General features: G+C 38.7%; 1 pseudogene; it reads right to left on the bottom strand.

Annotated features, from left to right (window-relative positions):
- Positions 1-626: 626 nt before the first annotated feature.
- On the bottom strand, positions 627-19,438 carry LOC121438994 (annotated as a pseudogene).
- Between the last annotated feature and the right edge of the window lie 6,409 nt (positions 19,439-25,847).

Below are 25,847 nucleotides of genomic sequence, written 5' to 3'. Positions count from 1 at the left end.
GGTGGTGGGGAAGAGACAGAAATCTTTAATAAATAAATAAATTTAAAAAAAAGAAATAATTGTTTCACAGTTTTAAGGGCCTTAAATGTTAACAGACATTGTTCTAACATTATATAGATATAACCATTTGACATTTTGGCACAGTTAGTGAAACTCAGTTTGCTGATTTGATTATGTCTGAAAACCAAGACATATTTCTCTGAAGAATGTTGTTAATGCCAGTGGTTGCAGCACACTTTAATTCCTCTGTACATCAGGTTAAAAATGCTATTAGACAGTGTTTTCCTTTTCTGACAAGTATATTTAAAGTGCTAATAAAAAAGAAAACTTAGAATCTTAAAGTGAAAAGAATATTGGGTGTCAGATGATACAGCTGAAAATTTTGCTAGTAAAGAACAAAGCAAGTTCTGGAGAAATTAAGTGACTAATGAAAACTCAGTGTTCATATGAAAGCATTTGGGAGTTTAAATACACCTGATTTCTACCTAGTTGTATTAGAATTCTTAAGGAATAGCTAATAATTACTATGCAGACTCAGTTTTCATTACTTTCCTGGATTTTGTTTCGTAATTACTTTTTAATGCTGTGTTTTTAAAAGTTTCATGCAATTTTATTTTTATGTAAATTTACTTAAATAATTTTGGACTCAGTATGTCCTTGGGTTTTACCCGGTCTTCAAACTACTCTGGCACGAGGCAGCCAAGTTCACAGTCATTTCCCTATCCAAGAACTAAGAGTTGTCACCAACATTAAAGACTGGTTTTTAGCTTGTAGATCCGTTCTGTGTTGAACTGGATTCTCCACCATACAGTTTTCTGTGAAGGAAAGTGAAAGAAGCATCTCCTTGTAGCTTTTCTTAGTATAACATATTCTTAACCATTATGGGTTTTAAAACATTCAGATAAAAATGTCCATTGTTTTTTCAACACTAACAGCAATGACATAAAGTGCAACCATAGCCATCATTTAGTAGAGCTTACCATACTGGCATGGTGCTGCTCCCTGGTTCATTTTCAGCCAAGATAGCTCTCTCAGTCATAACCAAGGACCAGAAAGCAGAAAACAATTATCATTTGCTATCTTGATCAGACTGCAGGCAGAAAAGTGTTCCTAGCCCTACTAAAGTCTTTCAGAACGCCACAAGAAGCCAGAACCTCACATTTACTTAATGCAGTGACAAAAAGACAAGCCTATTAATGTAGCCACTTTAGCAACCTTTTCAGTGAAGTAAATCCTAGTGTTTTAACTAGTCCCAACAGCAGTGCCTCCAGCTGCAAGTTCATATATCATTGCCATGGTAGTTTTTATTCTTGCCACTGCATATGGGAATTGTTACACAAAAACACTGAATGTTGATCAAAGACTAAGTGTAACAGCATCCTGTGTATTAGAGTTCACCCAGGTTTGATGATTTATACAAACTCTGGATCATACAGCTTTGGTAGTCCTGGCAACAGGACTTTGTGAACTTCCACCACAGCAACAATATGCATGGCTGTAGGAAGAGTGTCACTGGAGTTCTAGTTCATATTAGCATGATCATTGGGATGCACTGGATTCTTGTTGCCAAGTTGACCTGTTAAGATCTCAATTTTTCTATTGCTAATGTCTTAATTTACATTTATATTTGTCTGGGTTCTTGATCTACAGTGCCACACCACAAGAGTAAAGTGATCATTTTAAATTGCCTTCAGCTACCTCAGGTGATGCCTTCATTACTGTACTAGAATTTTTGGATAAAGACCATAATCCTGATTTACTTCAGCAGCAACATCAGCTCACTTTAAGGTGTCAAAAGTTTTAATGATTGAAATTGGCGTCTGTCCCACCTTCAATCTTAAAGTTCATTATAAATCTTACTGTCTTGCACCATAATACTTATCAGTTGTGATCTTTATTTTTCCAATGGTATAGTCAGTATGGAAGGAATTTTGGCTTTCCCTTTGAGTAGTGCCAGGTCCCAGCACAGGAGAACACCCATGGTCTCTGAATCCACAGCTGGGGCTTACCTGCCTGCAAAAGGTATAAGATTGTGGTGCTGAGGAATGTGGGTAGAAAGCTGAGCGTAAAGGCTCACTCCGACATCAATTTATAATGTGTTTTTAAAAGTAGTGAGAACACAGACAAATATTCTATGAGCAAACATGTAGGATTAAGTCATACCTGAGTAGTAATAAATTAATTTTGAAGTTTAAAAACCATTAAAAGCACTATTGAAATTGTGAGTCATTGCAAAACATTTAGTTAGCTGTATATAAAATTCCATGATGAATCATTAAAATTGGCATGTGGAATTGAAGAGACATGAGAACTATAGTATTTGAGAATCTGAAAACACACAAATATGTATTTTAAAGATAAAAAACAATATAGGGTATAACAACTATAGTTGCTACCCATGGTAGTACATGAAAAAAAGTATATATGAAAAGAAGTAAATGCTCATGTGATAAACTGAAATAAAACAAGAGTGAGGTATTTCATAGCTTGTTCATCTGTGAAGTAAATTTGAGGTTCCATTGTGAGTTCCAAAAGCCGATTCAATCATACAAATACCTTTTAGTGTCCCTTAATATTATAAACTATTTTAGAAGGTAATTGTGAGCAGTGAATGATAGATAGATGGGTAGTATGGTATAGGATGTGTTGCTTTCATTGGTTGAATAAAGAGACTGTCTTGGCCTTTTGATAGGGCAGAAACTTAGGAAGGTGGGGAAGACAGAACTGGGAGGAAGAGCAGATTCAGAGAGCCACCCACCATGAGGCTGCCAGGTCAGACATGCTGAATCTTTCCTGGTAAGCCATGACCTTGTGGTGAACACAGGTTATTAGAAATGGGTTAAATCAAGATGTGAGAGTTAGCCAATAAGAGGCTAGAAATAATGGCCCAGGCAGTTCATTTAAGAGAAAACTTCCTGACTCAGCAGCTGTACAAAAAAAGCCACACAGTTTTAAAACATGGCTTTCTGAGCCCTGCCACCGTTGCAAACTCTGGCTATGGAGCATTTGTGGGCCTCAGTGTTTGTGTGTCTGCTTAGGATTGGAAGGAAAGTGGCTGAGACCATGCCTGTGACTCACCGCTCCTTGTCTGGGCAGGCAGCAGGATCAGGTTTACCAGGTGTGCACAAACAGGAGAGCATGGTGGATTTCTGCCGCCATACAAGGAGATGTTTCCAGGCTGCACAGTGCTCTGCGTGGCAGATTTGGCTGTTATTCAAATAAAAAAAGTTTATATGCCACAGGCTTAGTCTCAGAGTTAAAGTGCCGAGTTTGGCTCCTACCTGATGGCCCAGAGCTAGCAGAAATGGTCCATCCACCATTTTGAAATTGGAGAGAGGTGGAGCCAACATCCAGAGCAGCCCTGCCATGCTAGCAGTGCAGTGCACATGGCTTAGAGGCACAAGGGATTTCACCATGTTGGACTGGGTGGGGCAAGCAGGCAGTACCTGTATTTGATTGTCACTGCTTAGATTCTTAAGAGCTTAGCATTTTAAAAGCTCTTCAAAATAGTAGAGAATTAATGACAATGTAATAGGATAGATTCAGGCATAAAAGACGTCTAAATGGGTCATAGGGTTAGATAGACATACGTAGGATTGGGAGAGAAAAAAAGAGTATTAAAAGTCATAAAGTAAAGTTAATGCTTTAAAAAAAGGATAAAGTCTTTAAAGAGACAGAGTACGGATAGTTATTGATTAAAAGAAATAAATAAAAATAAGCCATGTAAAAATGGAAAATTCATAGAGAGCCTGGATTATGTGTATTATTGTATTTTCATTGAAATTTTTGACTGTAAAAGAGCTAATTACAGAGGTACATCTCATTGTATGGGCTGCTAAGATAAACCAGGACATATATTATAAAGGTATCTTGACTTCAAAATTTGGGTCTAAGAATATGATGCTTTGGAAAAGAGGTTCTTCGTTTGTTTTCACAGAAGATGAGACCCTGTGGGTTGCTTCTAGACCGATATGGCATGATAGACCACATCCTCCTGAAAGGTTGCTGTAAACACCCTCAAAAACTTACTTTGCTCAACTGCTGACTGAGATAAACCTATAACACAGGATACACCACAAAAAAAAACAGATTAACAGTGCCCCCATACAGCAGGAAGCAGTTTGTAGAGAAAACACTGCACCCATATTCCCAAATATTGTTTAAACATTTAAAGGGGGAGATGATATATATATGAATAATTTGCATTGATATGAATCTTGATTTACTATTTTAAGGTCAATTTTGTTATATGCATATTTCTAATCTTGTTTAAGGTATTGTGATTGTGTAGTACATTTAAAATTGTAATGTATAATTAGGAAATATAGGTTGTTAATGGATAATCATTGATAATAGTCAAGCTTGGAGTCATGTTAGTTAGATTTTCTAGATGTCTATAGATATATTTCAGTTAGGCATTCTTCATATCTTTCAAAGACCACAGAATATGGCATTTAATGTTTTAATAATGTAGGGCTTTTCATGACAATGAGACATGTCTGCTCCTGGTAGCACCAATATACTTCAGGAGGAAGATGGGCATCAAAGAGGCTCCTTATAAAGTTTGCTAGCCATTTGGGCAAGAAACTGTTCTTGCTTGGACTGTTGCGTAAACTGGACAGGAAGAACCCATAGAAAGAGGACTGTTGAACTTGCCTAGAGGTAATATGATCCTTTGGGGTTCCTGATTTACGAAAGAGTATGTGAGACATTCTGCAGGATACAGAAGAAAGTGACTGAACTGTCTTTGAAATTTCCTGCGTCATGGAAATGTCTGCTGGATACTATGGACCTGTAGGCTGAAGATGTAACCCAACATTACAGAAAAACTTTGGGTGACTGTCCAGGAAGCTAGATGTCTCTGTCATTTCTAGAGTTTTGGAAGTTGCTTATAATGCACTTCCTGTTTACTTAGGTAATATTATATCCTTCTGAAATCTTTGATGGAGTTGAAGAATGGATAGTTATAGTTTTCCTTTGTTATGATAAAAGATAAAATAGATCTAAATATTGTAATTGTAATTCTTGCTTGATACATGTTATATGTAGTTTTACAATGTTAAAGTCTTCCTTTTTGTTTAAACAGAAAAGGGGAAATAGTATAGAATATGTTGCTTTTATTGGTTGAATAAAGAGACTGTCTTGGTCTTTTGATAGGGCAGAAACTTAGGAAGGTGTGACGGAGGAGATACTTTCATTGGTTAATACAGAAACTGGCTTGGCCCATTTGATAGGCCAGTCCGTAGGTGGGTGGAGTAGACAGAACAGAATGCTGGGAGAAAGCAGCCGAGGCAGACAGTTGCCATGATTCTCCCACTCCAGACAGACACAGGTTAAGATCTTTCCTGGTAAGCCAGCTCGTGGTGCTACACAGAATAATAGAAATGGGTTAGATCAATATGTAAGAGCTAGCCAATAAGAGGCTGGAACTAATGGGCCAGGCAGTGTTTAAAAGAATACAGTTTCCTTGTAATTATTTTGGGTATAAAGCTAGCCGTGCGGGCAGCCGGGTGCCAGAAACGTAGCCCTCCACTCCTATCACTACAGAGTGGCACCCAACATGGTAACTAAATCCACTTAAAAACCTGAGAAGGCTTAAAAATAAGGGAGAGAGAGTTTAACACAGAGTTTTGCTGTTTGTTGGTGGCATGCTACAGAGAGAATTTCCTGACTCGGCAGCCTAAATAAAATAAAATAAAATAAAAGCCCCGTTTGGTTTTCAAACGCGGCTTCCTGGGCCCTATCGCCAATACAAAATCCGGCTATGGTACATTTGTGGGCCTGGATGTTTGTGTTCCAGCTTGGGATCACAAAGAGTACTCTGAGACCATGCCTGCGCTCCCAGCCTGGGCAGACTGTGGGATCAGGCTTAGGATGGCAGGAGAGCATGGCGGATTCCCGCTGCCATACAGAGAGGTTTTTTTTCAGACTGCACAGTGCTCTGCGTGTCAAATTTGGCTGTAACTTGGATGAGAGTTTCTGTGCTGCATGTTCAGTCTCAGAATTAAACTGCTGACTATGGCTCCAGTGTGAACTTGCTATGTGCCTGGAACTGTGCACAGCTCAGGGGCACCAAATTGATCTGATGCAGGAGCAGCTGCTCCATGCTGAACTGTGCTGAGCTGACCTCAGGCAGGAACGATCGTAATTACCATAACAACAGCCCAGTTAAGGTTTAGACTGGCAGTAAACAGGCAGTACCAAATTACCCCTACATGGTGCAACTTAAGTTTTTAAGAAAAGGTAGAAGGGAAGGAGGGGGGACCTGGGAAACGGGAGAATTGGGATAAAGGAAAGGTGGATAGGTGAGCACGGAACCACAATTCTTAGTTAAGGGAGCCACTTTAGGGTGGGCAAGCGACTTGACCCTAGAGGGGCTCCCTAGTGCCCAAGATGAGGTTCCCAGTTAGTTCCTTGGGCAGCTGAGGATTGGGAACCTGAAATGACCCTATCCTAGAGCAATACTGACGAATATCTTGCATATCATCATAGAATCTTCATCTGGTGATGGATAGAGATTGAGACAGTGACCCACACAGGAGCACTGGACTGAGCTCCCAAGGTCCCAAGGAGGAGCAGAAGGAGGGAGAACATGAGCAAAGAATTCGGGACCACGAGGCGTGCATCCACCCACTGAGACAGAGGAGCTGTTCTACGGGGAGCTCACCAAGGCCAGCTGAACTGTGACCGAAAAAGCATGGGATAAAACCGGACTCTCTGAACATGGCGAACAATGAGGGCTGATGAGACACCAAGGACAATGGCAGGGGGTTTTGATCCTACTTAATGTGCTGGCTTTGTGGGAGCCTAGCCAGTTTGGATGTTCACCTTCCTAGATATGGAAGGAGAGGACCTAGGACTTAACACAGGGCAGGGAACCCGGACTGCTCTGTGGACTGGAGAGGGAGGGGGAGAGGAGTGGGGGGAGGGGGAGAAGGGTGGGAGGAGGGGGAGAAGGGTGGGAGGAGGGGGAGAAGGGTGGGAGGAGGGGGAGAAGGGTGGGAGGAGGGGAAGGGAAATGGGAGGCTGGGAGGAGGTGGAAACTTGTTTTTTGTTTATGTTTTTTTTTCTTCTTTTCGCAATAAAAAAAAAAAGAAGTACTTAGCATTTTAGGAATTGCTCCTGGATAGTAAAAAAAAAAAATTACAGATTCACAATAAGACAGATTCAGATCACTAAATGGATCACAATGTTGGATGAGTGTACGTAGGCTTGAGAGAGAGAAAAATATATATAGAGAATAAAGTTAATGCCCTTGAAAAAAAGGGGGGGTAAAGTCTTTCACGAAACAGAGTACAGAGAGTAAAGATAGTTATAGATTAAAAGAAATAAAGAAAAATAAGCCACATAAAAATGGAAAATTCACAGAGAGTCTGGATTGCATACACTGTGTTTTCTTTAAAAGTTTTGACTGTGAAGGAGCTAAGTACAGAGAGACATTTCATTATATTATTGCCAAATGGAACCAGAACGGATATCATGAGGGTATGCCTTCAAAATTTGGGTCTAAGGATGTGATGCTTTGGAGAGGGTCTTCTTTTGTTTTCACAGAGGATGAGACCCTATGGATTGCTTCTATCCCAATATGGTATGATAGACCACGTCCTCCTGAAATGTTGCTGTAAACACCTTCAAAAAATTTACTTTACTCAATTGCTAACTGAGATGAACCTGGCACACAGGTTACCCCATGAAGGATATGATTAACAGCTCCCCTATACAGAAGGAAGCAGTTTGGAGAGAAATAACTATGCCAATATTCCCAAATATTGTTTATAAATGTTCTTTTACATTTAAAGGGGGATATGGTATAGATATGAATAATTTGCATTGGTATGGATTAAAAGGTCAATTTTGTTATATGTATATGCATTTCTGATCTTGATTAAGGTATTGTGATTGTGTAGTTCATTTTTTAAATGTAATATATAATTAGGAAATATAGGTTGTTAATGGATAATCATTGATAATTGTCGTTTGTAGTCATGTTAGTTAGGCTTTGTAGATGTGCATAGATATATGTCAGATAGGCATTCTTCATATCTTTCAAAGACTGCAGAATATGGCATTTAAAATGTTTTAATAACTTAGGGCTTTTCATGACAATGAGACACGTCTGCTCCTGGCAGCACCAATCTACTTCAAGAAGAAGATGGGCATCGAAGAGGCTCCTTATGGAGTTGGTTAGCCATTTGGGCAAGAAACTGCTTTTGCCTGGACTGATGCATAAAATGGACACAGAGAACCCACAGAGAGAGGACTGCTGAACTTGCCTAAAGGTGAGATGATTCTTTGGGGTTCCTGATTCATGAAAGAGTCTGCAAGACATTCTTCAAGACAAGCAGATAGTGACTGAACTGTCTTTGAAATTTCCTACTTCATAGAAATGTCTGCTGGATACTATGGGCCTGAAGGCCAAAAATGGATGCCCTAACGATACAAAAGAATTTTGGATGACTGTCTAGGCAGCGATATTTCTCTGTCATTTCTAGAGTTTTGGAAGTTGCTTACCTCTTGTTTACTTAGGTAGTTTTTTATCCTTCTGGAGTCTTTGATGGAGCTGAGGAATAAATAGATAGTTATAGTTTTCCTTAGTTATGATAAAAGATAAAATAGATATAAATATTGTAAACTCTTTTATATGTAATTTTGCTATGTTAAAGTTAAAGCCTTCCTTTTTTGTTTAAACAGAAAAAGGGGAAATGACAGAGGAGTTACTTTCATTGGTTAATAAAGAAACTGCCTTGGCCGATTTGATAGGCCAGCCCTTAGGTGGGTGGAGTAGATAGAACAGAATTCTGGGAGAAAGAAGCCGAGGCAAGCAGTTGCCATGATTCTCCTACTCCAGACAGACGCAGTTTAAGATCTTTCCTGGTAAGCCAGCTCGTGGTGCTACACAGAATATTAGAAATGTGTTAGATCAATATGTAAGAGCTAGCCAATAAGAGGCTGGAACTAATGGGGCAGGCAGTGTTTAAAAGATTACAGTTTCCTTGTAATTATTTTGGGTATAAAGCTAGCCGTGCGGGCAGCCGGGTGCCAGGAATGTAGCCCGCTCCTATTACAACAAAGGTGGGGAAGACAGAACTGGATGCTGGGAGGAAGAGCAGAGTCAAAGAGCTACCCACCATGAAGGTGCCAGGTCAGACATGCTGAATCTTTCCCGGTAAGGCACGACCTTGTGGCGAACACAGATAATTAGAAATGTGTTAAAACAAGATGTGAGAGTTAGCCAATAAGAGGCTAGAAATAATGGGCCAGCCAGTGTTTAAATGAATACAGTTTCTATGTAATTATTTCATATGTAAGCTAGCTGGGTAACCAGAACAAAAAGCAGGCCCACTTCTCTCTCTAACAACATAGATAGGTAGGATGACAGAGAAAGAGAAAGAGAGAGAGAGAGAGAGAGAGAGAGAGAGAGAGAGAGAATGGGAGAAATCAGCATAAAACTTTTATATTTATAAATTACTCAGCCTCTGATGTTATGTTGTCAAATTAGAACACAATCTCAGACACATGAGGAGTTTGATTTCTTAGGGTGCTATGGAAACCTCTAAAGAACTCAAGCAATTGCCAAGATTATCGGTTGCTTACCAAAAACTAACTGTAAGACCTTATTGCTTAAGACAACATTTACATTTATCATTGAACATGGAAAAGTTATGCTGGTGCCTAGCTAGAGCCTTCACCATGTCTGAGTCTGTGTTTCTACTGCAGCTGGGGTCTTTGTTGATATCCATAACCCATGTAGCCACCAAGGCCACAGGGATGCCCATTGTCTAGGCCACCATAATTTTGGTGTCCAAAGTTCATGCTGCCCCTGGGGGGCATTTTGATCTGAGTGACCTGTACTGCTACCAGGGGACATGATTACATATGGGCCTGAGTTGTTGCCTAGGGCCATGTCTGGATATGTGGCATTTCAGCAGCCAGGATCTGTGTTGATGTTTATGGCTTCAGTAACCACTGAAGACCATGTAATTGACAGAGGTCTGGTCAGACACCTGAGTCCACGGTGTCTGAAGACCACGTTGCCTTCAGGGCCATGCTAATCTGGATGGTTTGGGCTGCCACCCAGGACCATAGCAAAATCTGAGCTCAGAATGCAGGGTGGGGCCATGTCTGGTTCTGTGGTCCTATTGTAGCCAGGGTCTGTGTTGTTGTCTGTGGTTCCTGAAAACACTGAAGGCCATGCTGATACCAGAGCTTTGGACAACCACCTAGGGCCATATTTGTGTCTAAGGACTGTGCTGTCACTGTAGCCATGCTGATCAGTGGTAGCCTGTCTACTACCTGGGGCCAAGGTGACATCTGAGTAGGGGCTGCTGGTGAGGACCATGTCTGGATCTGTGGTTCTAGCACAACTGGGATTTGTGTTGATGTCTGTGGCCCGTGGTGCGACCAAAAGCCACACAAATTCTTAGGAGTCTAGGCAGCAACCTGTGGCCATGTTGATATCCAAGGGCCATGCCACCACTAGAGCTACACAGTATCTCAGTGGCCTGCGGTGTTACCTTGGGTCGTGGTGTTATCCAGGTCAGGACTTCTGCTAAGGGCTATGTCTGGGTTCATGGTCCTACTGCAGCTAGGATCTATGTTGATGTCTTTAGATCCTGAAACCATCAAAGGGCATGCTGATGTCAGGGGTCTGGGCATCCACATGGATCTACATTGGTTCTGAGGGCTACTTTGCCATGGGGGTCATACCAATAAGTGTCCTGCACTGCCACCTGTGCCATGGTTATATTCAAGCCTGGGTTGCTACCAAAAACCATGTCAGGGTCTGTGGTCCTACCTCAGGCATATTCAGGATTGATGACCTGTGGCCATGTTGGTGTCTAAGGGCTGTGCTGACATCAGGGTGATGTCAGTTATGATGGCCTGTGTTTCCACATGGGTCCATATTGGTGACTGGATTCAGACTTCTACCATTGACCTTGTATGGGTCTGTGACCTAACAGAAGTCAGGTTCTGGATTGATATCTGAAGGCGTAAGTCATAAACAATCCCACACCAGTTTGGAATTATGATTAATAGGGTGCTATTTATTTAAAGGGGTAAAAACTTACAGATCACCGTCCCAGACAACAGCACTCTGCGCAATCAGGAAGAAGTCTAGTCACCAGAACCGGAGCAGTAAGCAAAAGAGAGCGAGAAGGGAAGTAGCTACTTTTTTAAAGGGAGAGAGACCATGCTCCAATGGGCTGGTATCTCAGCAGCTATTGGCTGGAGGAGCGGAAGGACCTCCCGCAACACCTCCCCCTTTTGCTTAAGTAAGAGAGTTCTAAACCCACTATGAAATTATATACAATAAGTACAAATATTCTATTCTAACTAGCTTAGGTCTTGTATAATAAATAACTTGGCCAAGTCATGAGAAAAAAAGTAACTACATTTATATAGTCTTCAACCCCATCGAAGATCTGAGAAGGGAAATAATGTTACCTGGGTAATTAGGAAGTTCAGTAAAACAACTCCCAAAACATACAACAAATCACAGAGACAACTGGCTACCTGGGCAATCACCCAAAGTCATGTTTGCAGCGTTGAAGCCACCAACTTTGGGAAAGGCCTAACATAACTAACATACCATTTTCAAAGGCAAGCAACTTTTCAAAACTATCTTACCCTGTCTTGGCAGGATATGAGAGTCCTGTTTTATCCATTGATGCAAGCTCTGTATCTCTGTCAGTGGTTGAGGTATGGGCATTTCTTTGCCCAAAGGTCAGTTCTGCCAAAAAGAAAGGCTCCAGGTAGAGTGTCTTTGGTGCTCAACATTCTCTCAGGAATTGTCAGGAGCAATTGTGTCTTACTACCACAAAACTCTGAGTTAGATTAAAGGCCATTTTCTACAGCTCTTTGAAGAGGTTGAAGATTATACTGAGTATAATCTCTATGTATCTAAAGGACCTGATTAGTCTAATTATAAATGACAAACTTAGATGACTATTAGTCTATATAATTCTCAATATCTATCTAACTTAAAGACTAAAAAATAAACGACTGTGAAACAAATGAGGACAATGACCTCCAAATATAAACAATGTACAAATATACGTTGCAGTATGGTAAATATGTATCAATACAGAAACAATATATAAGTATCTTAATCAGAGGTAGAAATGTACACTGCAATATGGTAAATATATACAATATATATCAATACAATATATGTCAATACATAAAAAATGCTTTAAACAGATAGAGAAACATGCATGCATACAATAGTCAATATAATTTAACTTTGTATCAATATACAAGAATCGATACCACTATATTTGTCTAAAAACAGTAACTTACAATTACAAATCTATTATCACATCATCCCTCTTTTTTTTTTCAAAATGATCCCTGAGCTTATAAAATTCCTCCCCCAACCTCCCAACCCCTAAATGATGTCCCTAAGCCCAAGGGCAAACTTTACTGGGAGAGGGGACGTCATCCTCTAGAATTACTTCCAGCTGGCATGGGGGCGACCTTTTTTCTGGGGGATGCTGTGAAAGTAAAATGATGGTTAAATTTCAAGATCAATGTCTTTTAAAATTGCAAATAGTCTCTGAGTATTTTGTGGAGGTCTGGCCAGAATGTTGTATAAGATGTTCACCATTTCAGCTAACCAAGTTGGGATCATCTGTGCAGCTGGAACCCAAAACAGGTCTTGTAGTAGCGCTATCAGGATCATGACATTATATCAACCAGATGGAGTTGTTGTTATGGGGCCCCATCTTCTTCCTGGAAACTTCAAATGTCACTTCAGGAAAAACTCATTGTTCATTGTGAAAAACTTAAACATTAATCATATATATATACACATACATATATATACATTCAATGAAAGGCATGACAAATATATTCAATGAAAAGTATGATAGATATGAAGAAAAGCAAAGATATTTTCTAAACTCATATTTCTTTCTGTCCCATATCATGGCTCTTGACATGAGACAGAAACTCCAGAAACTCTGGGTTTTTCTCTTACTAACAGGCTTGGAATTGGAGAGGGACTGAGCCAGAGTCCAACTTCAAAACCAGCTCTATAAATTTAGAAATATGGTTTAATATATTTTACTTACACAACCGATTCAGTTTTCTTGATATTTCCTATTGGGCAGGTATTTTTCCATCTGTCAGTATCCAAACATCCAGGGTCCCTTGAATTTTTCAAAGATGAGTGTTTTCCTGTGGAGATAAGAACACAACCCTGCCCCTATTCTATATGTTTTTCTTACCACCTCTATGAATATCATCATTGTGGATGAGTTGTCATTTCTCCTTTCTAAGTGGTTTCTCCTCTTCAAATCGAAACTTTATTAATTTTGATGGTATCCACAATTTTTATTCTCCTGTGGAAACAAGAGCAAAACCCCTTCCCCAACATAGCACATCTCCTGGCTTCCATTGAGAGGTCAGCACATCTTTGAAGTAAATCGGTTGATTTAGTTCAGCAGACTTTTCCATTATCCAATGTCTTTCTGCTGCTGTAGTTCCTTTCTCATTAGCGTTAAGAAAATTCAAGGTTAATAAAGCATTATGTAATCTATTTCTGGGGGAATTTTCTGTCACTTTCTGTTTGTTCAGCATATCCTTTACAGTACGATTTGATCTTTCTATAACTGCCTGACCTGTAGGATTATTTGGTATACCTGTAATGTGATTTATAATATAATAATCAAAAAAAGCATTTCATTTTCTTAGATACATATGCTGGACCATTATCTGTCTTTATTTGTGCAGGTATACCCATGATGGCCATGAATTCCAATAAATGTGTGATTACTGAATCAGCCTTTTTTGAGCTCAGGGCAGTAGCCCATTGAAAACCTAAATACATGTCTATGGTGTGGTGTACATATTTTAATTTACCAAATTCCATATAAGTGCAACACATCCATCTGCCAGATTTCATTTCTCTTAGTACCCTTTGGGTTACTCCCTGCAGGCAACGGTGTTTGATTATAGAAAGAACAAGTAGGACATCTCTTTATAATGTCCTTAGCTTGTTGCCAAGTAATGGAAAATTCTTTCTTTAGGCCTTTACTATTGACATGATGCTTTTTATGAAATTCTGAGGCCTGCAACACGCTTCCAATTAATAATTGATCAATCTCAGCATTACCTTATGCTAGAGTACCATGCAGACCTGTATGTGACCGGATGTGTGTTATGTACATCGGACAAAGCCTATTCCTGATTATGTCTTGTACCTGGATAAACAATGAAGTCAACTCTGTGTCATCTGGTATAAATTCAGCGGTTTCAATATGCAAGATAGCACTTTCTGCATATTGTGAATCTGTAACTATATTAAGAGGTTCTTTAAAATCCCTTAGCACCATAAGAATGGCATATAATTCTGCCTTCTGGACAGAATTATAAGGGCTTTGTTCCACCTTACTCAATTCATCTGACTTGTAACCTGCTGTCCCTGATTTATTTGCATCAGTATAGAACATACGGGCTCTAGTTATTGGAGCATCACGTACAATTCTAGGAAGAATCCAAGAAGTTCTCTTCATGAGGTTAAGTCTACCAGTTTTGGGATAGTTCCTATTAATTTCTCCCAAAAAATTAGCACAAGATCTTTGCCATGGTTCATTGTCTTTCCATAACCTTTTTATTTCTTCAGTAGTAAAAGGCACTATAATTTCTGCTGGGTCTATACCTGCTAGTTGACGAAGTCTCAGCTTACCTTTTATAATTAATTCAGAGACTTTTTCCACATAAGTTTTTAATTTTTTACTTGGTTTATTAGGTATAAATATCCACTCTAAAATAATATCTTCCCTCTGCATTAGAATCCCTGTAGGAGACATTCTGGAAGGCAAAATGACTAGGATGCAGCTAAGATTTGGGTTCACCCTATCCACATGTGCCTCCTGTAAGTTTTCCTCAATCATTGTCAGTTCCTTTTCTGCTTTAGCTGTAAGTTTTCTTGGACTATTCACATCTTTATCACCATCTAAGGTTTTGTTTAAATGAACTATTAAATCAGGTGTAATCCCAACAGCTGGTCGTAGACTGGAAATGTCTCCTAACAATCTTTGGAAGTCATTAAGAGTCTTTAACCGGTCTCTCCTAATTTGTGCCTTTTGCGTTTTAATTTTCTCTAACCCTATTCTGTAACCCAGGTAATTAATAGAATTTCCTCTTTGAATCTTTTCAGGGGCAATTTGAAATCCCCACCTAGGCAAGACTTTCTTAACTTTTTCAAATATCCATTCTAAAGTATCTTTATTTGAATCAGATAACAAGATGTCATCCATGTAATGATAAATTATGGCCTTGGGGAATTGTTTACGAATTATTTTCAATGGTTTACTTACAAAATATTGGCACAATGTAGGACTATTGAGCATACGCTGTGGGAGGACAGTCCATTGATATCTCCTATTAGGCTGAGAATTATTATAAGTAGGCACTGTGAAGGCAAATTTTTCTCTATCCTTTCCTTGTAATGGTATAGTGAAAAAACAATCTTTCAAATCAATAACTATAAGACGCCATCCTTTTGGTAACAGAGAAGGCAAAGGAATTCCAGATCGTAGTGGGCCCATAGGTTGAATTACCTTGTTGACAGCTCTTAAATCTGTCACCATTCTCCATTTCCCAGATTTCTTTTTTTTTTTTTTTTTCGAGACAGGGTTTCTCCGTAGCTTTTGGTTCCTGTCCTGGAACTAGCTCTTGTAGACCAGGCTGGCCTCGAACTCACAAAGATCCGCCTGCCTCTGCCTCCCGAGTGCTGGGATTAAAGGCGTGCGCCACCACCGCCCGGCCCCAGATTTCTTTTTTACAACAAACACAGGAGAATTCCAAGGGCTGGTTGATTCTTCAATATGGTGAGCATCTAGTTGCTCTTGTACCAGCTGTTCCAATGCCTGTAATTTATCTTCAGCTAGAGGCCACTGTTTGTTCCATATTGGCTTCTCAGTTAGCCATTTTAAAGGTAGGGCTGATGTACCTCTAAAGGTTTGGTATTTGCTATATGTTCTTGTACAGCCTGAATGGTTGGTGACCTTTTTCCATAATACCTCATCATATCCTTCCCTGCATTATGAGTTCCTGGAACTACAGGAATGTTAATCTGGGTATTCCATTGCTGTAGCAGGTCACGGCCCCATAAATTGATGGCAATATTGGCTATATATGGCCTTAGTCTTCCTATTTGCCCTTCAGGCCCTATGCATTCAACCCATCTTGTGCATTGTTTTACACGAGATAGGGTTCCAATTCCCAGGAACTGAACATCTACCTCTTGAAGAGGCCAATTCGGATGACAAGATTCTGGAGTAATGATACTTACATCCACACCTGTGCCTAATAAGCCTTCAATAAAAGTGCCATTTATACAGACTCTTAGCTTTGGTCTTTGATCGTTAATAGAAGTCTGCCAAAATATACATTTACTCTGTCCTACTGGGTTTTTTGACTCATCCTCCATGGGTAATTCATCATTTAGACCAGTATTACTTTTTACAGCAGAAATTGGAGCTTTCAATTTTCTTGGTGAGGCACATTCTCCACTGTGACTGGGAATGACTGGGCCACTGTTGGCTTGGGGGCCTGCGAGAGGTCCCCCAAAGAGTTTCCCGATGATATCGGGTTGCCCCGTCTGTCTGTTGTTGACCTGCATTCGTTGGACCAATGCCGGCCTTTATGGCATCTCCTACATATACCTGAAGGCCGAGGTCTCCTATTTTTGTCATTCCCAGAAGTTATATTATTCCTAGAAATTCTTTGCCTGCAATCCCTTTGCAAATGTTCTAATTTACCACAATTAAAACACCTGGCAGTTTGATGTCTCCTCATTGCTTTGGAAATCGCTTCTCCTACTCAAGATTCATGATTATAGGTAAACGTCTCAACATTCATCGTATGCTGAATCCATTCATCCATAGGTGCTGATATAGACTTTAAAGGCTCAACTATCTTTTTGCATTCTATGTTTGCATTCTCAAAAGATAGAGATTCAAGAAGTATTCGTCTAGCTTCTGGGTCTGTTATCCCTATGTCCAGAGCCTTAATTAATCTTTGCAAAAAGTCAATAAAGGGTTCTCTCTGTCCCTGCCTAATTCTGGTATATGATTCAACCCTTTTTTCTGGATCTTGTATCCTATTCCAAGCATTTAAAGCTGCTTGGTGACATAGACACAGTACTTCATCGTCATAAAGAGCTTGGATCAGCATATTCTCCTGCACCAAGAATTTGATCTTGGGAAACCTCGACTCCTTTTGCTCTTCCTTGCTGTTCCATATGTTTTGATTCTTCTCTGAAATAAATTCCAAACATCAAGGAAGGTCCATTATCTAAAACTGCAGACACTAATTGATGGAATTCATGGAGGGTAGCTCTAGCATTAGAAGTCCAAGTCCTTATCATTTCCTTTACATATGCAGAGTGCAAGCCAAAATTAACAATAGCTTGCTTAATTTCTTTTAGATCATTCATTGCTATTGGTATCCATCTAGCTTCTTTGACTCTCTTTGAGCCTTTAGAAGTTGACATTTTGTCAGAATTAAGTATAGGGTATGTCGCTAAAACACTGGGTAAGCCAGTTCAAATAGCTGGTGGAGGCATTGTATCCTGTCCTTGTGCCTCCTTACTCTGTTCACCAGCTCTAATAATTTCTCCATTCTTTTCAAATCTTTTTATCATTGTCTCTCTTAAATCCTGAATTTCCTGACCTGTATATGTTTCCAGTGATTTCACAGATGTATCAATTTTTTGGTCCCCATTCTGCACCTGTGACTCCAAAGCTTTAATTTTTTTCCTTCAAAGATAACATGTCCTCCTTAAACTTTTCTTGTATATCATGTAGATTCCCATCTTGGAGGTACATTCTGTCTGTTACCTTATCAAAACTTTGTGATAAAGTCTGAACGTCAAATTCAACAGCCTGAACCCTTTCAGGTAACTTTCTAGTACCCTTGGATATGGAGTCAATTTTGTCTGTCATAGTATCCACTTGTTCAGATAACCTCTGATTTTCAATAATTTTAATCCTGTCAATTAGTTGTTCATTATTAGTTCGTAAAGTTCTATCATTCTTAGGAGTGCCATATTCTTCTGTTCATTATTAGTTTGTAAAGATTCTATTGTTCTTAGAAGTGCCATATTCTTCCGTTCATTATTAGTTTGTAAAGATTCTATCATTCTTAAGAGTGCCATATTCTTCCTTAATGATAGAATATGGAAAAGAAAACTGAAACCTAGTAACAAGCAAATTAAGATATCCCCATAATCACATAAACCTTGTATGACATAATCCATTGTATTAGTAAATACAAATTTACTAATCCATTGTATCAGTAAAAACAAAGCAGTAAAATTTGCGTTAGAAATGAAAACTGCCATATTACCTATTATCCAGCAGGTGGCGCTGTTGCCAAGTTTTGATGAAAACAGGGTCCTGTTTCAGTGTCTGCCTTAGTAGAAGTTAAAAACTGGAAAATGCGAGTTTCTCAACAAAGTAAGTGTAATTAAATCAATTTCATAGATGGAACCAGAAACCCAGAATCCAGGAGTAGAGAAGAGCAACCTGGAAGCCGCTTACGCCTCCACGTGACAGAGTCGCCCTGAGGGTTTGCAGCTTTTGGCAACCGGCAACCACGTGCTCTGGTTCGCGCCACTTAAGAGCTGTGCTTGCAAGGGAGATTTAAAAATGACTCAGAAAAGAGCAAACCACGTGGGCAGAGACTACGTGGGCCTGTGGAGTTTAAATCCACGTGGGGAGGAAGACAATAGGGTGCGTGGGGACTTGAAGTCAATCTGAGGTGTCTAAAGGGAAAATATAAAGAACTACAGCAAGGAAAGCCACTGCATGGTAATTTATATTAAACTGCTGACTCCACGCACAAGGCACAGGCCACAAGGCACAGGCCACGGCTGAGGAACGGAGGGCTCGCGCCAAGCCGAACTCAGGGCAGGCAGCCGAGCGGGGGAAGGAGGTGGTCCTAAAACCAAACGTTGGGTACCAGATGAAGACGTAAGTCATAAACAATCACACACCAGTTTGGAATTATGATTAATAGGGTGGTATTTATTTAAAGGGGTAAAAACTTACAGATCACCGTCCCAGACAACAGCCCTCTGTGCAATCAGGAAGAAGTCTAGTCGCCGGAACCGGAGCAAGAAGCAAAAGAGAGCAAGAAGGGAAGTAGCCGCTTTTTTAAAGGGAGAGAGACCACACCCCAATGGGCTGGTATCTCAGCGGCTATTGGCTGGAGGAGCAGAAGGACCTCCCACAACAGATATCCATGGCTCCTGTTGCCACCACTGGCTGTGCAGATGCCCAGGGTCTGGATAGTCACCTGAGACCATGATGGTGTCTGCAGGCCTGGCTGCCACCAGGGCCACAGTGATCTGGGAGGCCTGTACTGCCACCTGGGCAATGTTGACATCCTGGCCTGAGCTGCTGCTGAGGGCTATATTTGGGTCCATGATTCTGCTATAGCTGGGTGCCTTTGATGATGTCCATGTCCTGTGTTGCCACAGGAGGTCATAGAAAATATACATGTTGAAATCCAAGGACTGTACTGAGCCAGTTACACCCTTCACTGGTCCTGATATAGGTGGCCTCTGCACTTAAAAGAGAAGGTCGCATCCCTTACCACAGCCTAGGAGAGCTAGTTCTGGCTCGCCTGAGCTCGCCAGTCCCAGTGTTCTGATCTGATCGGCTGAGCTACCTACCACCCAGACCCACATCCTGGCCCTTGGATTGTCCTACCCCCAAATCTAACTCATATATGACCTGCTGAAGAGCATGAAGGAACTGGTCCTGTAGAATGATAACTAGAAGATCTCCATGATTGTGACAATAGGTGCTTATCTGAGAGGAGTTTTGGTAAGGGTTGAATATGGACTGTATACCAGAGGCCTTGCACCAGACCAGTGACTCACTGAAATGATTTTTTTTTTTTTGTGGATTGGGTGTATTGGACAAGAGGTATACTACTTGACACACCAAAGCTCCCAATACCACTTGGATAAATGAAGAAATCAGAAAGACAGAGGGGCAAGATGGTTTTTATGTGTTTGTTTTTTGTTCTCTTTTGTTTTGTTTTTAATTAATTTTAGGGTGTTCTTTTGGGAAGAATGCTACAGGTTGAGGGGCAGATATGGAGTGACTGGGAAGTGGGACTGAGTTACATGATGTGAAATTTCCCAAGAACAAATAAAGAATTATGTTTTAAAAAATTAAAATAAAAGGAAAGAAAAGAAAAGCTCCTGAGACTAGCAGGCACATCGACCTAAGGGAAAAACCAATTGCTATTGTTCTGCTAAGGGAGCACAGCAATAAAATGACTCCTAATGACATTCTGCTATATATATATAGATCAGTGTCTTTGTCAGCCAGCATTAGCAAAGCTTCCTCCTGCAGGAAATGGGAACTAATACAGAGACCAACAGCTGTACAATGTACAGAAATTGAGAGACCTTGGAAGACTCACTAAATGGGATGTCTTTATAAAACTCCTTCCCATTTTTCTCTACATTTTGTAGAGCTCAATAAAAATCAATAAAATAAAAAAAAAAAGAAACCCATTGCACAATTAAAAAAAAACCTCCCCTTTGGGTTCTGGAAGCTGTGTGGAAGAGGAGGTAAAAAGATTGTAAAAACCAATAGGAATAAACAACACCAAAGAAAGTGTGCCTTCCAGAACAGGACTGGCATGCATATGAACTCAAAGAGGATGTGGCAGCATATACAGAGCCTGCACAGGTCTAAGCCAGATGTAATTCCAGCACAGAGAATGGAAGTAGAAACAAGTTCTCACTTGGTTAGGGTTCTACCTCAAAACAAGAAGCTATTCCAAGTGTCAACCATTCTCAAAAGAAAAATTAATTTTATGCAATAAATTTTCACCGAGCCTAAAAACCACAATGAATGGCATGCCCAGCAGTGGACTGCCAATGCAAAACAAATGTAATGGTATTTTGTTTGTTTGTTTGTTTTGTTTTGTCTCTAAATGATTTATTAGGGCTTTTTAAAAACCTTACTAGTCTTTTGCTTAAGCATTATGGTTTCTGATTTTTTGTTTCTGTAGCTTGTGTGTGTGTATATGTGTGTATATATACATGTGTTATTTTTAAGTGTGTTTTTGATGCTTTTTATTCTTTTTTTGTTTTATTTTTATTTTAGTTTGTTCTTTATTTGCATGCTTGTTTTCTAAAGAGAGAGAGAAAGGCATGAAGTTGGATAAGTGGGGAGGTGGGGATGATCTGGAAGAGATGGTGGAGGAGAAACTGTGATTAGAATTTATTTTATAAAGACTTACTTAAGAAAAAGAACCAAAACTTAGGTACATAATTTTTATGCCTAGGAAGAATCATAGCACTATTTAACATCTAATGGGATTCCCTATAGGAATATACTTATATATCAATAATTGAATCATAAAAATTGTCAAGTCCATAGCCCAAAAATGCAGAAAGATATGAAGTCCATCAAACTCAAGAAATATTTCTATCTTGAATATCTTCTAACTGTAATGAGTGATTGATAGAAATGTTACTTGGCTCTTTCATTATCACAACATTCTTTCCTATAAAGTTCCAAATGAAGCAGGCCTAATTTCATTTTTCACAAATTTTATGAAAATATGGCTAATGTCTCTTATACAAGGAAAGAAGAACTGTATTGAACTCTAAGGAAAACTCTTACTAAGTTAAGCTTCTGGAGATGATATATGTGTATACTCATAGGTGTATGTATGTATGTATATGTGTGTGAGTGTGTATTTATTTATACACAATGCATGATATATATGAATAAATTCATTTAAAATTGTTTCTTTTTGATGTACAGGTTAGGTAAAGAAATACTTTACTTTGTGCTTGGTTTTGTCATTTTATACTTGTTGGAGTAAGATAAACTTGTTTCAAATGATTAATTGCCTCTCTTACTTATTTATACATTGATATCAAATTAAGTAATTTTCAAATAATAAATGTCAGTATTATAGCATTAATTACCTAAATGTTTTTGTAAGAATTAACTTTAAAATCATATTTCTTGATTTTGATCATTGATCAATAAATATATTTGGAAATATTTATAAACATATCTTCCATTTTGAAATGGAATATATAAAGGTTCAATAGGTTGACAGCAAAAAAGAATGAAGATAGATAAAAATTAGAGACATAAATATATTTCATATATTTTATTCTCCTTTTTATTGATGGCCAAAATATTAATCTAGTCTTTTAGTCATAGTACTAAGGCATAAGAAAATATGCATTTTTAAAGAAAGAAAGCTTAACTAATTTTATCTAGTTACAGAGTACTTAGAAATGACCAGTTTTAATAAGTGAAATATACTTTAGATTCTTAGGGAATACATGTGCGTTCATGTTATGTTACTTGAGTAGATGAAAATTCTAGGTCTTGACCCACATACTGTGATGATGGATTTAATGCTTTAAAATGTGCTAAGTAATATTTACTGTGTATCCTCATTTGCATTAAGTTGCTTTATGTTAGAGTAATAAGAGCCTTATGTTAAGTTTATTGGCGTAGTATTAAGATTAAGACCTCCAGAATTTTATCCATCTGTTAACTGAAATAACATTTCCTTCTGAAGGCAGAGCAAAATAAATGTATTTCAATTAAGCTACTTGTTTCATAGGCATAGGATTTATTTTTTCATTATATATTTTCAGTGTCTGTGGGAGTTGGAGACTATGCAAGGTAATGATGCTTTTATTAAAATGCTTGACTCTAGTCAAGAAAAAAAATAAATATTTTTAATGAAAACATTTTACAAATTAAAGGCAAGGCACAAACCTAGAACAAATTCAAACTTATCATTATAAAATTTCATATTGTACCTACTTAATATTTTTATGCACATAAACATTAAAGAAAACAAGTATCAGGCTAGTATGTCTGTTCTGAATTAATTTTCGCACTCTTTTGTTGCTTATTTAGTTCCATTGCAGTTATGGATAATTGACAAGCCTATTTAAGGATAGGAATGAGATCCTACCTTGATGATAACCTAAATCAAAAAATATTTATTTTATGTGTAAGAGTGTTTTGTCAGAATATGTCTGTGTCCCATGTTCTTGCAGTACTTATAATGACCAGAAAAGGGCATAAGATACACTGTAGCTGGTTGTGAGCCACTATATCAATGCTGGGAACTGAACTCAAGTCATCTGCAAGAGCAGCCAGGGCTCTTAACTCCTGAACCATCTCTCTAGCTCCAGATAATCTTAATTTTAAACACATGCATGTTCAGCTAAGTGAGGAAAATATCTGACATAACAATTGAATATACCTTATTTCTTTGATATTACTATTATAACAAAATGATTTTATATGATCAAATAGTTTATCAAGAAATACTGCGTCTCCATTGATTTTGTAATTATTTATTATTTATATTGAATGAAAAGTATTTCCCTGTAATAGCTATAAAAATGTCTTTCACTCTTCTATTTATATGGTTGTTCTCTGATAAATGGTCTTTTGATCTCAATATTTCATTACTGTCATTTCTACAATATATATTTCTTATACTCAAGTATAAACTTGTTTTTGAGACAGGGTTTCTTTGTGCAACTCTGGTTGTCCTGGAACTTCCTCTGCAGATCAGGCTAGCCCCAAACTCAAAGAGATCTGCCTATCTCTGCCTCCCCACTGCTGGACTAAAGGTATGTGCCACCACTGCCTGGGTCAGTATAATTTTTTTAAAAACAAAACTAAACATCTGCCAATAACCTAGGGAGACAAATGAAGTATATCATCCAACATTAATTTTTCTCTTATGAGTTACATGTCCGCAGTATTCTTTCTACTTTACTTTCAACAAAATCTACCATAATATGATATCTGTATGCTTATACATAAAGACTTAATGCTTTTGAATTTACTGTACTTTAAATAGAACAAGAGCTATGAGACTAAATATTAAAATTGTGATACTTGAAGATTAAGAGAACAGTAAATTAAAAATTCAGTCATTCTGCTCAAATTGCATGAAAATGTATTATTCATTACAAATAAGCAATAGTTAGATTATTTCAAAATTGTGGAATACAAAAGAAAGTTCTTCATTTCTCATTGAAAGATACAAAAAGTAGAATTAATTGAGAAGTACATAATTTATTATAAATGGAATATTTATAAAATTTTAGTTATGATTTAAGAAAATTGCAGGTAAATGATAATTAAATGCATTTATTTTAAGAAACAAGAGTAGAATAATTTACATTATAATGAAGCTGATATAAAGCTCACCTCTGACAAAGTTTTCCTTTATTAATACTTTGAATATCAAGGTAATTGCTTTTTGCATTTGGTTTCTATACTAAAAAATGTTTGTGACTCTATCTTGTTCACATTGGCTGGGGTCCAACCTCTCAATCTTATTCAGCTGGATTACTTAATAAGAACTAGGACAGCTGGGCGGTGTTGGCGCTCGCCTTTAATCCCAGCACTCGGGAGGCAGAGGCAGGCTGATCTCTGGGAGTTCGAGACCAGCCTGGTCTACAAGAGCTAGTTCCAAGACAGGCACCAAAGCTACAGAGAAACCCTGTCTCGAAAAACCAAAAAAAAAAAAAAAGAACTAGGACAAAAGAAATAAAAAAGTGTGGGGAAAGAAGTGTGCTCCAAGAAGAAAATTGTAACCGATCCAGGCCATCAAATTCCCAGTATAGAACAGTAGCCCTCTGAGTAAACGAAGATTTTCCTGGGTAGGGAGGATAAAATATTTACAGGTCTTATAAGACATGGGAGACAAAATTATTTTAATTCCTTGTTTTATAATATTTGATAGAAATGACTAATATTTGATAATTTCTACAAATCCTTCCACTTTTTATCTTAAACACCCTTTCCTTCAAGCCCATTAAGAAGCTGGCTCTTTTTGTCCTATCTTGGAGTATGAATCTGCAATGTAAAGGGAATACTTCAGGAAATATTCTTAAAGAGATTTTAAAATGACCTTAACTTCATAAAATTTACTCTCTAAAATCTGCTTACTAATTATTCATGGCTGTATAGGTTTTCTGTCCTTCATTCCTTTCTTCTCTCACACATTACATCATGACTGAAGGTTTCCCTCCCTCCTCTGCTCCCAGTCCCTGGCCTCCACATACCCTCTCCTCCAGAGACACTCCCCCTCCCTGCCCTTCAGAAAAGGGCAGGCCTCAGAGGCATATCAAGTTACCATAAGACTAGGCAACTCCTCTCATATTAAGGTTGGACCAGGCAACCCAATAAGAGGAAAAGGGTTCCAAAAGAACCAAAGACAGCCCCCACCCCCACTATTAGAAGTCCCACAGAAGCACCAAGATATACAGACTTATATGCAGAGGACCTAGATTAGACCAATACAGCGATTGTTCAGTCTATGTGAGTCTCTATGAACTGAGGTTAGTTGATTCTGTGGTGTCCTCAAACCCTCTGGCTCCCTACAATCCTTTGTCCACATCTTCTTCAGGATTCCCGAGATCCACCTAATGTTTGGTTGTGGGTCTCTTAATCTGTTTCCATCAGTTGCTAGATGAAGCCTCTCTGATGACGATTTGGCTAGGCAACAATCTGTGAGTATAGCAGAATATCATTAGGAATCTTTTTTTTTATTATTATTTTATTTTTGGTCAGTCATGTTAGATTCTATCCTACGTCTCTGAGTTACCAGTCTCTGGGTCCTGGCCCTCTAGGCATTTTTAGAGGTAGACTCCCTTTCATGGTATGGGTCTCAATTTGAGATATTCATTGGTTGGTCACTCCCACAAGTTCTGTGCCAACTTTATCCCAGCGTATCTTGCATTCAAGACCAATTGTAGAACAAAGGTTTTATGGCTGGGTGATATCCCAATTCCTCCACTGGAAGTC

The sequence above is a fragment of the Microtus oregoni genome, unplaced genomic scaffold (genome assembly GCF_018167655.1).
Source record: "Microtus oregoni isolate MIOR12 unplaced genomic scaffold, Mior012 000059F_ref0000304, whole genome shotgun sequence".
In the NCBI taxonomy this organism is placed as follows: Eukaryota; Metazoa; Chordata; class Mammalia; order Rodentia; family Cricetidae; genus Microtus; species Microtus oregoni.
The sequence above is the reverse complement of the archived record's forward strand: the minus strand, read 5'-3'. Positions and strand labels throughout refer to the sequence as shown.